Source organism: Harpia harpyja, chromosome W, assembly GCF_026419915.1.
Source record: "Harpia harpyja isolate bHarHar1 chromosome W, bHarHar1 primary haplotype, whole genome shotgun sequence".
Taxonomy (NCBI): Eukaryota; Metazoa; Chordata; class Aves; order Accipitriformes; family Accipitridae; genus Harpia; species Harpia harpyja.
The window spans coordinates 15,074,716-15,092,644 of record NC_068968.1 but is presented as its reverse complement, the minus strand read 5'-3'; positions in this window follow the sequence as shown (position 1 = coordinate 15,092,644).

Below are 17,929 nucleotides of genomic sequence, written 5' to 3'. Positions count from 1 at the left end.
GGCCTAGGGCTGGCGCCTCCATTAGAGCCTGTTTCAATTCTTTGAAAGCAGCTTTCTCGGCATCAGTCCAATTCATTGTTTGAGGTTTTGAGCTGCTCATATAAAGGTCAGACCAGCAAGCCATAATTTGCAATCTACAGGTGACACCACTCAACCATTCCCAGAAATGCTGGTAATTAATTCTTTTGAGTCTTAGGTTCGGGGAGATGACAAATTGTCTCTGTCCTTTTAGGATTTCAAAACCCAAATAAGTTACTTCTCTCTGGGTTATTTGGGTTTTCTCTTTTGACACTCAATATCCACTGATTCCCCAAAAGTTCAAAAGGCTAAAAGTTAACTTTGTGCATTGTTCTTCTGTCTCAGCTGCAATTAACAGATCATCCACATATTGCAGCAAGATTCCTTGATTATTGTCTTTCTTCCAAATCTCTCATTCTTGTGCCAATTGATTTCCAAAAATGGTAGGACTATTCTTTAAGCCTTGAGGCAAGACTGTCCACGTATATTGTGTTTTTCTCCCAGTCTCAGGATTTTCCCATTCAAAAGCAAAAAGCTCTTGACTATTGGGAGCCAAGGGAATACAGAAAAAGGCATCTTTTAAGTCTAACACTGTGAACCATTCTTGTTTCTCTGTTAGGGTTGTTAACAAAGTATAAGGATTTGCTACTACCGGGTGAATATCTTGTACTATTTGATTTATCGCTCTGAGGTCTTGAACTAACCTGTAATCTTTTCCATTAGCCTTTTTAACAGGCAAGATTGGGGTATTATATTTGGATTCACATTCAATTAACAATTTGTACTTTAGAAATTTTTGTATTATCGATACTAACCCTTTCCAACTTTCCAGTTTTAGGGGGTATTGTTTAATTCTTACCAGACTCGATCCTGGCTTTAAATCAATTCTCACAGGCTCTGCTCTTTTGGATTTACCGGGAACTTCCCCAGCCCAGACGATTGGAATTACAGCATTATTTACTTCGACTGGTATGATCTTCTGCTTTCGGTGACCGTCCTGTAACAACAAAGCCACTGCTTCGATATGTTTAGTTTCTGGAATTAAAATTTTAATCTCACCATTTTTAAATTTAATTTCTGCTTCCAATTTCTCAAGTAGGTCTCTCCCTAACAGGGGTTTAGGAGAATTTGGCAAATACAGAAACTGATGAGTGACCCATTGCTTTCCTAATTTCATTGTCAAAGGTTTAAAGAAGGGTCTAGTCTCTCGTTCACCTGTCGCACCAACAACACTAATTTCCTCAGAACTTAATTCCCCCTTTAAGGTATTTAAAACTGAAAAGGTGGCTCCAGCTTCAACTAAAAATTCAATTTTCTGTTCTCCCAGGTTAGCTGTAACCAGAGGTTCTGCTGGGACACTCCCCTCCTGTCCCCGTCAGATACTTTCACTCAACTTTCCCATGAAAGGGGGGACTTGCTGAGATTGTGTGGTCGAAATTGGGATCACTTGTGACCTTGTAGGTCTCAGGGGACATTCCCCTTTCCAGTGTCCTTCTTGTTTACAGTATGCACACTGATTCAGTCCCAGGGGCTGGTTTAATCCCACTGGTGACCCCAATCCAGTTCCTCTCCCTCGTCCCGTTCTTCGACCACGTCCCCTTTCTCGGGGAATAACTCCTCTGCCTCGTCCCACACCAGCTCCTACTTCCAGAGCAGCTACTAACCTTGCATTCATTTTACTCTGTAATTCATCTCTATTTCTATATATCACCCAAGCAACCTCTAATAATTTTCCCCAGTCTCGAGAATCTGCTCCTTGTAATTTTTGTAATTTCCTTCTGATATCATCAGAGGATTGTCCTATAAATAAAGGAGCCAATTGAGCTTTTCCTTCTTCAGACTCAGGATCCATATTAGTATATTTCCTAGCAACATCTTTTAATCTGCTTAGAAATTCAGTGGGAGACTCTTTTCTATCTTGTTTAATTTCATATAATTTAGACATGTTAATTGCCTTAGGCATAGCAGTTCTGATTCTGAATAGAACCCATTTTTTGATACTGATCTAGCAGTCTTCTCTGAGCCAAATTATCAGGATTCCATTTGGGATCAGTAGATGGAAAATTTTGTTCCACTGTTCCCTGTAATACTCCAGAAGCCACTTGTGCTTCTACCTGGGTTTTAGCAACCCTCCGGATCATTTCTCTTTCTGCACTATCAAAAAGTACATCCATTATTACTTGTATATCTTTCCAATCAGGATCCTGAGTCTGAATCATTGTTTCAAAAGCATGGGCTGTTTGATCAGGTTTTTCCCGATAGCTCCCAGCTGCTACTTTCCAATTATTTAAATCCACAATAGAAAAGGGTACTTTAATAGTTGCCACACCCTCAGTCCCAAGCGCCTGATGAGGAGGAGCTTGAATAAATTCGTTCTGTTTAGCTCTTGTTCGTCCTGCGACAGGACTATTCATGGGCTCTCTTTCATCACTATTTCTGGGAGCAGCTCTAGGTGGGGCCCTTTGAGATCCAATTATCATTTCAGTATCATCCTCTCGTTCTTGCTTGTATAACTTTAAACATCTTTGCCCAATACTACATGCAGAACTACACCTTTTGAGCTTATTATCACCTTTTTTGGTTTTCTCTTTTTCCAAAGATAGCATAAAAGGATCGCTGGGTGGCATATTAATTCCACAATCCTTTTGCCACTCGGGATGATTCTTTAAGGTAAAGAACAAATCACAATACATAACTTCATCCCATTTCTGCTCATGCCTCAAGAATAACATAAGTTTTAACATAGTGTTATAATTTAGCGTCCCATTCACAGGCCACTTTTCCCCTTCACCGAGCTTATACAGAGGCCACCAATGATTACAATATTTAATCAAATCTTCTCTCTGCATATTGCCACCCGGAACACCCCCCAGCTGTTTCCAGTGTTTCAAAGTGCACCCCAAAAGTGATTTTTTAGGGATTTCACTCGATTGCCCTGTTCCCATTATCAATACCTTCAATATACAAAAATAAAAAATCGGAAAGTCAAATATCAGACCCTAAGTCAAAATACCAAGCAGAGTTAATCAGAGATCTAAGGTCAAATCCCAAATCAATAGTCAAATCCCAAAGCCTTAATCAAAGTACCGAATAGAGCAATTCTCAGAAGCCAAACCAGATGGGTATCTCTGTCTTCAATCAGCGAGACAACTACACTTTATCAGAGAAGTACTTCTATCAGAATACCAGATTTTAAAGGATCCTTTTATACGTCTTCCTTGCTGACTTCTCTTAGTCAGGCTTACAGGTAAGAGTACCAGACAGAATATTAGACCAGAATACCAGAACCAGGTTAATTAAAAGAATGCCTTTGAATAAAATCTTACCAGTGGCCTTGGCTTGTGAGCCCGGGGAACAGGGATCAAGGGTCTCCCCAAGAAATCTCGGTGCCGGCTGGAGGTCCTGCGATCCCACGTCTGTCAAGTCTCAGAAGCCTTGTCTCATCTGGGGTGCCAAAATGATCCCAAAAAGCCGAAGAAACTCTCCAAGACTCGTTTTGGAGTTTTAGAAAGCAGGCATTCTTTATTGCAGCACTGGATGCATGGGGGATCGCTCCACCTAGCGTGCATGCCACAGCTTCAGCACAAAAAGGTTATATGGAGTAACAATTACATATTAATCAGATTAGCATACATATACATAAAAATGACTGCAACTGATTATCTTAGTACTGCCTACATCCGATCATGCGCAATGATGAATTCATTTGAGTCGAAGGGCTGCTTTTACGACCACCGACCCATTTGAGATTCTGTTGGCTGTCCTTGAAGTCTTTGTTCTTGTCCTTGTTCTTTGATCTTCAAGCTTAATGCAGTTTCAATCACATGTGGTCAGTTTCAACGTTGTTCTCATCTAGCGTACAGGAACATCTAGTCATAAGAGCCAAGAACTGCAAAACTTATGAATAATTACTAGTTAATTGCTTGGCTATACTTTTGTCTATTGTTTCAATCATAGCGTTAGTATAAGATTTCTAATAATTATTTACCAAATCTCACTTTTACAGTCACCTAGCAGCAAACCAGTTTCCACGGCTGGTACAAAATATTAAAACCATCAAAATATTTAGACATACCATACAGAATGTATGGACATATGCTATCAGAAGTGCATTTTATCTCTAAACAGAGGCTATACTACCTGCAAATGATTCCAATGGATTATAAGGTTCATAAAATTTTGTCAGACCTGAACACTTGCCCAACTATATTATTAATTTCAATACCCATGAAGTGTTAACTGATTGTACCATAACGTGAAGCTATAAACTTAACACGGTTATGTAGAATTCAGTCTGAAACACAGTTTTGTATGAAATTTCCCCATCAAAATATTTTTTTTTCAGCACATTCTAATACTATAGACAAATAAGTTTTACATTTCACTGAATGGTTCAAACAGAATGTATAGGCACCTGAAACACATAGGTCTTAGAACACAGAATTTATTTTTGACAGAAATTTTCAGATTTCTTGCAGAACATAGCATCTTCAGATCTATAAGCACTTTTATTTAAAGCATTTACTTCTAAAAGAGTTTATGGACAGAAACTACCTGTTGCTGTGGTGCAAAGCAGATTTAAAAGCTCTTTTAAGGCAGTAGAATTAAGCACTGCTATGCGTTAAGATTCTATTCTCATGTCCATGTGTATGTTTTTCCAGAGCTAACAGGTGGTAGGAAAAGTACAACCTCAATTAGGAAAACATTCCTGAGTCACTATTCAGCACTCCAGAGCTGTTTCACTTTGCAAAAACTACCAGGGTAGTGGAGAAAGGATAAATCCATTTATACCAATTTTACTTTAGAGTAAAGTCTATTACTTTGATAGACTGTAAGATCTAACTCTGAAAAGGAAGAATGAGTTTGAAATATTTTACCCATAAGTCTTATCCATAAAGGGCAAGGAGCAACACTATCAATTTCTGTTCCTAACTAGTCTTTAGCAACAGCAAATATTTCCTCCTCAGTAGAAACATAAGACAGCACAGATGAAGCTCTTGTTTTTACTTCAGAATTCACATTCTTTAGCTTCAAGGTAACAGTTTTACCCTAGGGGAAAAAAAGAAAAAAAAAGTAAAGCATATCATATATGGCACAGAAACAATTATTATGTAGCATCTATAGAAGGGCCCTAAAGCCATAGCTAAGACTGCATGCTTATCTGTGTACAGCAAGGGGCACTGCCAAGAATTTGTCTGCAAGATTCTGTACTAAACTGCTGCCAAAGTCAAATTCTCTAAACTGGGTCATTTAGCTATGGTCCCCAGCAGACCATGTACCAATGTTGCCTCAAGCCTTCAAAAGACTGATTAACAAGTAAGAAGGCCGTGATAGCTTAAAGAAAAAAAAAACTAAAACATGAGAAGTGTGATATGCCTGCTATTCAAGGACTGTTTAGATTATGTGTACTCAAGGTAAAGCTTATCTAGTTTAAGATTCTGCTTACAATAGAGGATGCTTAAGGAGTGTTTGGATAATAGTCAAGGCACCAGATAACGGACATTTCAGAGTCACAGACTTGCTAATTAAGGACATACATCCTCCTCCGGCATTGAGAAATGAGGGGTTGGCAAGCAAGAGAAACAAAGACCCTGATGTCCTCAGAAGATGCATGACCATGAAAGGACAAAAGGAGTAGGGGTATTCTTCCCCAAACAACCACCGAAGACCACCAGAGACCCCCACGCAGGTGTAGAAGACTCTGGGATGATTGCTCAAGAGAACAACGTCATGCTTGCTCAACATAATGAATATGCAATAGTTAGGCAGAACATATGTATTAGATAGGCATGGTGTTTTAACTGTAGTGCATAAGTATGGACCGAAAACCTCAGTAGGTGTGCTCGATTTGTGGAAATCTTCCACCTTGCACCCTGCGCAGAATAAAGCAATGTCTCCTCTCTAAACATACTTTGTGTGTTTCAGGAGTTACTTTCTGATCAGGTAACAGTTTTGGCGACTCAGATGGGACTTTAAAACTGGATTTCGATCAATGCTTGCTACTGCCGGAGGAACCGTGAGCTGGACTGCAGCGTGCACGGGAGGATTTTTCTGGGGACGACTCTTGCGATGCCCTGGTGGGTGGTAAGTGATCGATTGGAAATGGGGTAGAGACACTGCTATTTTGATATTATAAAGCATATCTGTTTAAGGTATGGATTGGTGGATTAATTGCAGCTGCTGGCTGGAGGTATTTTATCTCTCCTGCATTAGTACGGTGAACGACCGGAGCAGGTAGAGAGTTGCGTTGGGTTTGGTTTGGTGTACTTGTATTTTTGGTACTATTGGTTGTTTTAAATTGTTGTAATAGGTTATATTGGTGTCCTGGTTTCAGCTGGGATAGAGTTAACTGTCTTCCTAGTAGCTGGTACAGTGCTATGTTTTGAGTTCAGAGCGAAGAATGTTGATAACACTGATGTTTTCAGTTGTTGCTAAGTAGTGTTTAGACTAATGTCAAGGATTTTTCAGCTTCTCATGCCCAGCCAGTGAGAAAGCTGGAGGGGCACAAGAAGTTGGCACAGGACACAGCCAGGGCACCTGACCCAAACTGGCCAACGGTGTATTCCATACCATGTGACGTCCCATCCAGTATAGGAACGGGGAAGTGGGGGGCAGGGATTCGCCGCTGGGGGACTGGCTGGGTGTCGGTCGGCGGGTGGTGAGCAATTGCACTGCGCATCATTTGTACATTCCAATCCTTTCATTATTGCTGTTGTCATTTTATTAGTGTTATCATTATCATTATTAGTTTCTTCTTTTCTGTTCTATTAAACCGTTCTTATCGCAACCCATGGGTTTTGCTTCTTTTCCCGATTTTCTCCCCCATCCCACTGGGTGGGGGGGAGTGAGTGAGCGGCTGCGTGGTGTTTAGTTGCTGGCTGGGGTTAGACCACGACAGTCCTTTTTGGCGCCCAACGTGGGGCACGAAAGGTTGAGATAACGACAAACCTGACCAGAGCTTGTTAAAACAAATTTGTTATAAGCATTCATTATATCGGTCTAATAGTCGCTGGTCATTATGTTGATTTATGTGTTCTTAGAGTTGTTGCTCTGGTTTTTAAAGTTCTGTTATGTATCACCTCGCTTGCTGTATGTAGTCCCTCTTCTGCTGCTTATCATCCGTGGGAGGTGGATTAAGGTTTTCGCTTTGATGTATTGTATAACACTGGTTTATGGTATGATAAAGTCGTCGGCTGTGGGGTTAATCCGGTACTTGCACTCAGCATTGTCACCTTTATACTGTGGAAGCCATCTGTGGGAAACTATTAATAATTATACCATTTACCTTTCCTCCTTGGAAAACCAGTCTATGGGTGGGATACCTTTCTTCCCCTCTCCTTTCTCCTTCAGTCCAGTTACAATGGTGTTTGAGAATTTTGAAAAATTTGAATACTCTTGGGATGTTGGGACCAGCACGGTCCTAGCCCTACTGCTAGGAATTAGCATGCTTCTGAATGTGGTTCAGCTCTCGTTTAAGGCTAAACAACTATTTAAGAAAATCACCCAGAGATCTGCCCCAAGGCTGGATAATTATGAGTGGCAGGGTGTGTGGGGTAGTATGGGCAAGTACCTAGAAAAGTGGGCACCTCCAATGTTTTGGAAATTCACCCCTGAACAAGTGCAGAATCCAGAAGAACTAGTAAAATATTTGGAAAAGGTATGCTGTCACCCCGGCAGCTCCAGAGAGATACAAATTACTGCAACGTGCTGGGGCCTGGCCCATGCCTATCGAGCCCTGTTCGACACCACTCAGTACCCTCAAGGGGAAGAGAAGGTCTCTGGACCTAACAACAAAACGATGAGCACTGCGGTCACTCAAACCTCGGCAACGGGCACTGCGGCCCCTCCAGCCCCGGCGACGAGCACTGTGGCTACCCAAACCTCAGTGACAGGCACTGCAGCCCCTCCAGCCTCGGCAATGAGCACGGCAGCTACCCAAACCTCGGCAACGGGCACTGAGGTCCCTCCAGCCCCAGCAACGAGCACAGCAGCTACCCAAACCTTGGCAACAGACACTGCGGTTATCCAAGACCCGGCGAGCAGTACTGCAACTGAACCAGCGGACAAACCTGCACCAGTATCAGTTGCCCCTGTACAGAAAAAGAAATATACAAAAAAATCAGTTCGCTTAGTGAAGGATGAAGGCGAACCAGGGTCATCACGGGAACAGGAGGAAGAGGCAGAACCAGAGGTAATAACCCGGTCCCTATCCTTGAGTGAGCTGCGGGATATGCGAAAAGATTTTGGCCGCCGTATAGGTGAGCATATTATCACCTGGCTCCTCCGATGCTGGGACAATGGGGCTAATAGCTTGGAATTAGAAGGTAGGGAAGCCAAGCAGCTGGGATCGCTTGCCAGGGAAGGTGGCATTGACAAGGCAATTGGAAGAGGGACACAAGCCATCAGCCTCTGGAGGCGACTCCTGTCAAGTGTGAAGGAAAGGTACCCCTTTAAGGAAGATGTTATATGTCAGTCAAGCAAGTGGACAACCATGGAAAAAGGTATCCAATATCTGAGGGAATTAGCTGTGCTAGAGACAATTCATCATGATCTGGACAACCCACAATTACCCAAAGATCCAGACGAAGTCCAATGCACACGACCCATGTGGCGGAAGTTTGTACGGAGCGCACCATCGTCCTATGCCAACTCACTGGCAATAATGACCTGGAAAGACGAAGAGGCACCGACAGTGGATGAAGTGGCTCGCCAACTCCGTCAATACGAAGAAAATCTCTCCTCCTCCCTACAAGCCTGCATTTCGGCTGTGGAGAAGCTGTCCAAGGATTTCCAGCAATTCAAAGAGGAGATGTCCTGTTGCCCACCTGTAAGGACCAATGTCTCAGCTATTAGGAGTGAGCGCTCCTCTGCCCAAGAGAGAGAATGTAGAAGGTACACACCGCGAGGTGCCCTGTGGTTTTACTTATGTGATCATGGAGAGGACATGAGGAAATGGGATGGAAAACCTACCTCAGTCCTAAATGCACAGGTACGTGAGCTGCGAGGAAAAAACACCACAAAAGGGGATTCTACCAGGAAAAATGCCGCTCCGGTTTCCAAACAGAGTAGAAGGGCTGATCTTACTTCTGATCCTCTTGAAGGGACTTCTGAGCCAATTTTACGAGAAGTGAGTACTGGATACTCTGACCAGAATTAGAGGGGCCCTGCCTCCAGCCAGGTGGAGGAAAGGGATAACCGGGTCTATTGGACTGTGTGGATTCGATGGCCTGGCACGTTAGACCCACAGGAGTATAAGGCTCTAGTAGACACCGGTGCACAGTGTACTTTAATGCCATCAAGTTATGAAGGGGCAGAACCCATTTCTATTTCTGGTGTGACAGGGGGATCCCAAGAGTTAACTGTACTGGAAGCTGAAGTAAGCCTAACTGGGAATGAATGGCAGAAACACCCCATTGTGACTGGTCCAGAGGCTCCGTGCATCCTTGGCATAGACTATCTCAGGAGAGGGTATTTTAAGGACCCAAAGGGGTATCGATGGGCTTTTGGTATAGCTGCCTTGGAGATGGAGGGCACGGAACAGCTGTCTACCCTGCCTGATCTCTCTAGACCCTTCGATTGTGGGGTTGCTGAGGGTTGAAGAACAACAAGTACCAATTGCTACCACGACGGTGCACCGGCGCCAATATCGCACCAACCGAGACTGATTCCCATCCACAAGTTGATTCGCCAACTGGAGAGCTGTCCTGGTTTCAGCTGGGATAGAGTTAACTGTCTTCCTAGTAGCTGGTACAGTGCTATGTTTTGAGTTCAGAGCGAAGAATGTTGATAACACTGATGTTTTCAGTTGTTGCTCAGTAGTGTTTAGACTAATGTCAAGGATTTTTCAGCTTCTCATGCCCAGCCAGTGAGAAAGCTGGAGGGGCACAAGAAGTTGGCACAGGACACAGCCAGGGCACCTGACCCAAACTGGCCAACGGTGTATTCCATACCATGGGACGTCCCATCCAGTACAGAAACGGGGAAGTGGGGGGCAGGGATTCGCCGCTCGGGGGACTGGCTGGGTGTCGGTCGGCGGGTGGTGAGCAATTGCACTGCGTATCATTTGTACATTCCAATCCTTTCATTATTGCTGTTGTCATTTTATTAGTGTTATCATTATCATTATTAGTTTCTTCTTTTCTGTTCTATTAAACCGTTCTTATCTCAACCCACGGGTTTTGCTTCTTCTCCCGATTTTCTCCCCCATCCCACTGGGTGGGGGGGAGTGAGTGAGCGGCTGCGTGGTGTTTAGTTGCTGGCTGGGGTTAAACCACGACAAGAGCCAAGGAGTGATCAGCAAAACTCGCTCACCTTTTAATAGTCCCATATGGCCCGTGCGAAAGTCTAATGAGGAGTGGAGACTAACAGTTGACTATCGCGGCCTGAATGAAGTTATGCCACCGCTGAGTGCTGCTGTTCCAGATATGCTAGAACTTCAATACGAACTAGAGTCAAAGGCAGCCAAGTGGTATGCTACAATTGACTTTGCTAATGCGTTTTTCTCAATCCCTCTGGCAGCAGAGTGTCGTCCACAATTTGCCTTTACTTGGAGGGGTGTCCAGTACACTTGGAATCGATTGCCCCAGGGGTGGAAACACAGCCCCACCGTTTGCCATGGACTACTCCAGACTGCACTGGAAAAAGGTGAAGCTCCGGAACACCTGCAATACATTGATGACATCATCGTATGGGGCAACACGGCAGAAGAAGTCTTTGAGAAAGGGAAGAAAATAATCCAAATCCTTCTGAAAGCTGGTTTTGCCATAAAAGAAAGTAAGGTCAAGGGACCTGCACGGGAGATCCAGTTTTTAGGAATAAAATGGCAAGATGGGCGTCGTCAGATCCCAATGGATGTGATCAACAAAATAGCAGCTATGTCTCCACCAACTAATAAAAAGGAAACACAGGCTTTCTTAGGTGTCGTGGGGTTTTGGAGAATGCATATTCCAAATTACAGTCTGATTGTAAGCCCTCTCTATCAAGTGACCCGGAAGAAGAACAATTTTAAATGGGGCCCTGAGCAACAACAAGCCTTTGAACAAATTAAACGGGAGATTGTTCACGCAGTAGCCCTTGGACCAGTCCGGACAGGACAAGATGTTAAAAATGTGCTCTATACTGCAGCTGGGGAGAATGGCCCTACCTGGAGCCTCTGGCAGAAAGCACCTGGGGAGACCCGAGGCCGACCCCTGGAGTTTTGGAGTCGAGGATATCGGGGATCCGAAGCTCGCTATACTCCAACTGAAAAAGAGATATTGGCAGCATATGAATGAGTTCAACCTGCCTCAGAAGTGGTTGGTACTGAAACACAGCTCCTCTTAGCACCCCGACTGCCAGTGCTGGGCTGGATGTTCAAAGGGAGGGTCTCCTCTACACATCACGCGACTGATGCCACGTGGATTAAGTGGATTGCACTGATCACACAACGGGCTCGCATAGGAAACCCCAGTCACCCAGGAATTGTGGAAGTGATCACAACTGGCCAGAAGGCAAAGATTTTGGAATGTCGCCAGAGGAGGAGGTGACACGTGCTGAAGAGGCCCCGCTCTATAATAAACTGCCAGAAAATGAGAGGCAATATGCCCTGTTCACTGACGGATCCTGTCGCATCGTGGGAAAGCATCGGAGGTGGAAAGCTGCCGTATGGAGTCCTACACGACAAGTCGCAGAAACTGCTGAAGGAGAAGGTGAATCGAGTCAGTTTGCAGAGGTGAAAGCCATCCAGCTAGCGTTAGATATTGCTGAAAGAGAAAAGTGGCCAGTGCTCTATCTCTATACTGACTCATGGATGGTGGCAAATGCCCTGTGGGGGTGGCTACAGCAATGGAAGCAGAGCAACTGGCAGCGCAGAGGTAAACCCATTTGGGCTGCCGCACTGTGGCAAGATATTGCATCCCGGCTAGAGAATCTGGTTGTAAAAGTACGTCATGTAGATGCTCACGTACCCAAGAGTCAGGCCACTGAAGAACATCAAAACAACCAACAGGTGGATCAGGCTGCCAAGATTGAAGTGGCTCAGGTGGACCTGGACTGGCAACATAAGGGTGAGCTATTTATGGCTCAGTGGGCCCATGATGCTTCAGGCCATCAGGGAAGAGATGCAACATATAGATGGGCTCGTGACCGAGGGGTGGACTTGACCATGGATACTATTGCACAGGTTATCCATGAATGTGAAACATGTGCTGCAATTAAGCAAGCCAAGCGGTTAAAGCCCCTATGGTATGGAGGGCGATGGCTGAAATATAAATATGGAGAAGCCTGGCAGATTGACTATATCACACTCCCACAAACTCGCCAAGGCAAGCGCTATGTGCTCACGATGGTGGAAGCAACCACTGGATGGCTGGAAACATATTCTGTGCCCCATGCCACCACCCGGAACACTATCCTGGGCCTAGAAAAGCAGGTCTTGTGGCGACACGGCACCGCAGAAAGAATTGAGTCAGACAACGGGACTCATTTCCGAAACAACCTCATAGACACCTGGGCCAAAGAGCATGGCATTGAGTGGGTGTATCATATCCCCTATCATGCACCAGCCTCTGGGAAAATCGAACGATACAATGGACTGTTAAAGACTACATTGAGAGCAATGGGGGGTGGAACTTTCAAACATTGGGATACACATTTAGCAAAAGCCACCTGGTTAGTCAACACCAGAGGATCTGCCAATCGGGGTGGCCCTGCCCAGTCAGAATTTTTACATACTGTAGAAGGGGATAAAGTCCCTGTAGTGCACATAAAAAATATGTTAGGGAAGACAGTCTGGGTTACTCCTGCCTCAGGCAAAGGTAAACCCATTCATGGGATTGCCTTTGCTCAAGGGTCTGGGTGCACTTGGTGGGTGATGCGAAAAGATGGGGAAGTCCGATGTGTGCCTCAAGGGGATTTAATTTTAGGTGAGAACAGCCAGAATTAAACTGTATATTAGTTGCTATATAACCCTGCTACTGTATGTTATCCTTACTATAATTATGTGCTATATCCATAGTACTATAGTAAGAATCACTTAGATCAAGCAAGAAAAGAACTGTGATAAAACTGAGCAAAGCGCAGTAGTGATGGAACCAGGACTGACTCCAGCATGCAACAATCCAACGGTGCACACCATCCTCCTGCTGCACCAAATGTCACCTGCTTGTCACACTGCACTGAAGCCCAGTTCTGCTCTGCCGACTGAGAGGACTTTGCACCATCCCTCCTGCCCAGAAAGACTGGTATGACAGATGGAGCCCAGAGTTGGAAACTAAATGAACTCAATGAACATTTTATGAACATGACCCATGAACTAAAGGAATGATATCTCTGTGTGTGTATACATATATATATATCATTGCTCATATGTCTTAAAGGGATGGAAAGGTGATGATTGATCAGGATGCAACTAAAGGTATGGGAACTGTGCATGACGTCAATGGTATAGAATAAGGGGTGGATACTGTCCTGGTTTCAGCTGGGATAGAGTTAACTGTCTTCCTAGTAGCTGGTACAGTGTTATGTTTTGAGTTCAGTATGTGAAGAATGTTGATAACACTGATGTTTTCAGTTGTTGCTCAGTAGTGTTTAGAGTAATGTCAAGGATTTTTCAGCTTCTCATGCCCAGCCAGTGAGAAAGCTGGAGGGGCACAAGAAGTTGGCACAGGACACAGCCAGGGCACCTGACCCAAACTGGCCAACGGTGTATTCCATACCATGTGACGTCCCATCCAGTATAGGAACGGGGAAGTGGGGGGGCGGGGATTCGCCGCTCGGGGACTGGCTGGGTGTCGGTCGGCGGGTGGTGAGCAATTGCACTGCGCATCATTTGTGCATTCCAATCCTGTCATTTTATTGGTGTTATCATTATCATTATTAGTTTCTTCTTTTCTGTTCTATTAAACCGTTCTTATCTCAACCCGCGGGTTTTGCTTCTTTTCCCGATTTTCTCCCCCATCCCACTGGGTGGGGGGGAGTGAGTGAGCGGCTGCGTGGTGTTTAGTTGCTGGCTGGGGTTAAACCACGACAATTGGAGAATATTTACAAATGGGAAACTCAGCTTCCTCTGAGGAAGGGGGAATAATTAAAGCTTCCCCACTGGGTTGTATTTTGAAACATTGGAACAAGTTTGGTGGAGATCCCCTAACAAGGAAGAAATTAAAAGAGTACTGTACTCAATGGTGGCCAGTGTATAAATTAGATGATGAAGAAAAATGGCCGGAAATGGGAACTTTGAATTTTAATACCATTTTACAGCTAATGTTGTTTTTCGGAAGGCAAGATAAGTGGGATGAAATCCCATATGTGGATATATTCTTTGCTTTAAGAAATGATTATGAAACAAGAAAGAAATGAAAATTGTCAGTATTTGATTCAAACATGTTAATGAATGACAATATCTCAACTGATTGAGATTGCTTATAAGGTGTATAATAACAGAGAAGATTTAGGAAAAAAAAAAAGAAAAACAAAAGGAGAAACTAAAAGATCCGAAGCAAAAGGCCACTATTTTAGCAGCAGCATTTACTCAAGCACAAACATCCTCCAGGGGAAGGGGTTTCCTGAGAGGATGGGAGTGTGGAAGGGAATGGGGAGGAGGGGGAATATTGAGAACAGAACCCCTTTGGGGTTCAACCAATGTGCCATTTGTAAAGAAAGGGGACATCATTGGAAAAATAAATGTCCAAAGAAAAGACCGACTTGGTTTCCCCCTTCTGCCCCAATCCCTGAGGCTGATTTACTAATGATCAGTACAGAGGATTCTGACTGACAGGGACTGGGGGCTGAGAAGTTTAATAATTCCCCAGCCGAGCCCCTGGTTCCAGTCAAGCTGTGGAATGAAATAATTGTTAAATTTTTGGTAGATACAGGGGCAACTTATTCTGTGTTAAATAGCTGTAAGGGACCTATGAGTAAGTTCTCTATGTCGGTGGTTGGTGCCATGGGAAAGCAAGAGGTTAGGCCCTTTCTCCAACCTATGATGTGTGAAATTGGAAATAAAACATTGACACATGAATTTTTGTATATGCCCGAATGTCCATTACCTCCTGTGGGACGGGATTTAATAAATAAATTGGGAGCACAGATAACTTCTGAAAAAAAAAAAAACCCAAAACAAAATTCAAGTGCATATTCCTCAGAGTAATGCATGGGGAGCACAAGTTTATATGTTACAGGAATCAATGGGAATCAAGGACATGAAGAATGAACAAGCTGAAATCCCCTCCGAAATTATGGATGTGGTGGTCCTCTTTGTGTGGGCAACAGAGAGGCCTGGAAGAGCTAAATCAGCCAAACTGGTGAAAGTGGAATTAAAACAGGGAGCGAAGCTGTTCTGGACCTAAAATAGGCCTTTTTCTGTATTCCTCTGGAAGAACAGAGTCAAAACCTGTTTGCCTTTGAGTGGGAGAGTCCTACAACGGAACAGAAGGTGCAGCTATGTTGGACAGTACTTCCCAAGGATTTAAGAATAGCCCCACCATTTTTGGTAATATACTAGCAAAGGAATTGGAACAATGGCAAGGTAAGAACTCATTAATTACCTTGCTACAATATGTGGATGACATCCTGTTGGGGGCTGTCGTGGTTTCAGCCCAGCCAGTAACAAAGGACCACGCAGCCGCTCGCTCACTCCTCCCGCCCCCCTCCGGTGGGATAGGGAGGAGACTGAGGAGAGAAAAGAAAAAAAACCTGGAACCTCGAGGGTTGAGACAAGGGCAGTTTACTGGGACAACACAAAAAAAGGTTACAACAACAACAACGGTACTAATGAAAGAATATACAAAAAGAGTGATGCACAGTGCAACTGCTCACCACCCGGAACCCGACGCTCCGCCACCGAAAGTGGAGAGACCTCCCCCCGGCCCGCTCCCCATTTATATACTGAGCATGATGTCACATGGTATGGAATAGCTCCTTGGCTAGTTCCGGTCGACTGCCCCGGCTATGCCCCCCCCCCCACCTCCCAGGTTCCTGTAAAAATTAACTCTATCCCAGCTGAACCCAGGACATTATCCACCCCTTATTCTATACCATCTACATTGTGCCCAGATCTTACATTTTCCAATCAACTACTACCACTTTCCTTGTCTCATATATATATATGTATATGGACATCCCCCCCCCCCCCCCACACACACACACAAATAGTATTCCCTTAGTCGATTGGCTATCCCTCCAATGTGTCCATCAGTTTTATTTAGTCCATGACTTTGGGGCTCCATCTGTTGTAACAGTTCTTCAGGATAAGAGAGATGGTGTGAGGTGTTAGGTTGTTGTATGCTGCCTCTGGAACTTGCGGCCGGTACATTTGGTGCAACCCACACCCTTGGCCTGCAGGTTGAAGAGGCTGATCTTGAGGAAATTGCTGGGCGCCAGTTCAAGTTCTATCACTGTTGTACTTGGCTCAGTTTCAAAGTCCATCCTTCAGTCATTTGGGTAATTCTTACAGTAATACCCTTGATATGGCATATAGACACTATAGATACAATGACATACATTGGCAGGCTATTTAGCAGTTAAATATCATACAGCCTAATTCACTGGCTATTCTCTCCCAAAATTAAATCTCCTTGAGGTACACATCGAACTTCCCCATCCTTCTGCATCACCCACCAGGTGTACCCAGGTCCCTGAGCAAAAACAACCCCTTGGATGGGTTTGTCTCTGCTTGAGGGGGGACTAACCCAGACTGTCTTTCCTAACATACTCCTCATGCGCACTACAGGGACTTTATCCCCTTCTACAGTATGTGGAAGTCTTGGTTGGGCAGAGCCAGCCCGATTGGTGGATCCTCTAGTATTAACTAACCAGGTGGCTTTTGTTAAATGTGTATCCCAATGTTTGAAAGTTCCAGCCCCCATTGCTCTCAATGTAGTTTTCAGCAGTCCATTGTATCGTTCGATTTTTCCGGAGGCTGGTGCGTGATAAGGTGTAGCAGGGAACCATCTGGAGACGTGAGCCGAGTAACAACCGGACACCGATACGGTTAAAGTTGTTCTCCCTTTATTGCCCAAATAGCGTGCTTATATACCTTGTCAAGCTAAACATCAGCTGTCCACGCGCCAAAAGCTAAAATATAATTGGTTATACTATCTCTGTCCACGCGCATAAACATAGGACACAATTGGTTATACTAACTCTGTACACGCGCCTAAACATAGGACACAATTGGTTATACTAACTAAAACATGCGAAACTTGTCTCAGCCTAATTGGTTAAGATAAACTGCCGAATTGAGGTTCTTCGTGCCAAGTTCCCTTTATCTTGGAATGCGCACCTGTGTTCTTCTAATTGGCATCTTTCTTTTTTTGTCTTCTTGTTTATTCTGTTCAAGGCCTTCTAAAGGCGTCTGGAATACTTTTGCGACCGTTAGCTAAATATGTGTCCGCAACAATTCCCCCTTTTTTGTTTTTTCATCAATTGTTTCCATCAATAAGTTCTTAAACTTCGTCGATGCCAGTGGAACCCCCTATTAAACCTGTGAAAAAGGGATTGCTTGGTGCTGCTGTACGGAGGCATAAGCAATCTTGTCCGGTCACGTCAGCCAGGGTCATCCAGATGTTTTCTTTGGCTTGCGGCAGTATCCGTGACTACATCCATCCGAGGACTGTGAGGAAGATGGACCATCCATGCATTCTTGTGCCGTCTTGCACCGCAAACTCAGCCCAGCAATCGGTAGGTGCCAGCTTTATGTGGGCGTCCCCACGGAGGCAACGATGGCCTTGCCATACACCAGCCCGATGCTCTTCGGAAAATCCCGGTATTTATACATCTGCAGAAGAACGGATTTCAGCACACGTGGCCAGCGGGTGCCAAAATCCGCCTCGGTTGCAACATGGGGAGCCTATGACACATGCGCTTGCTGGCCAGGCGCACTGCACGAGTCATAGCCATCCTGTCTATTGGTTCATGGGCTTTGTGATGCAGTTGC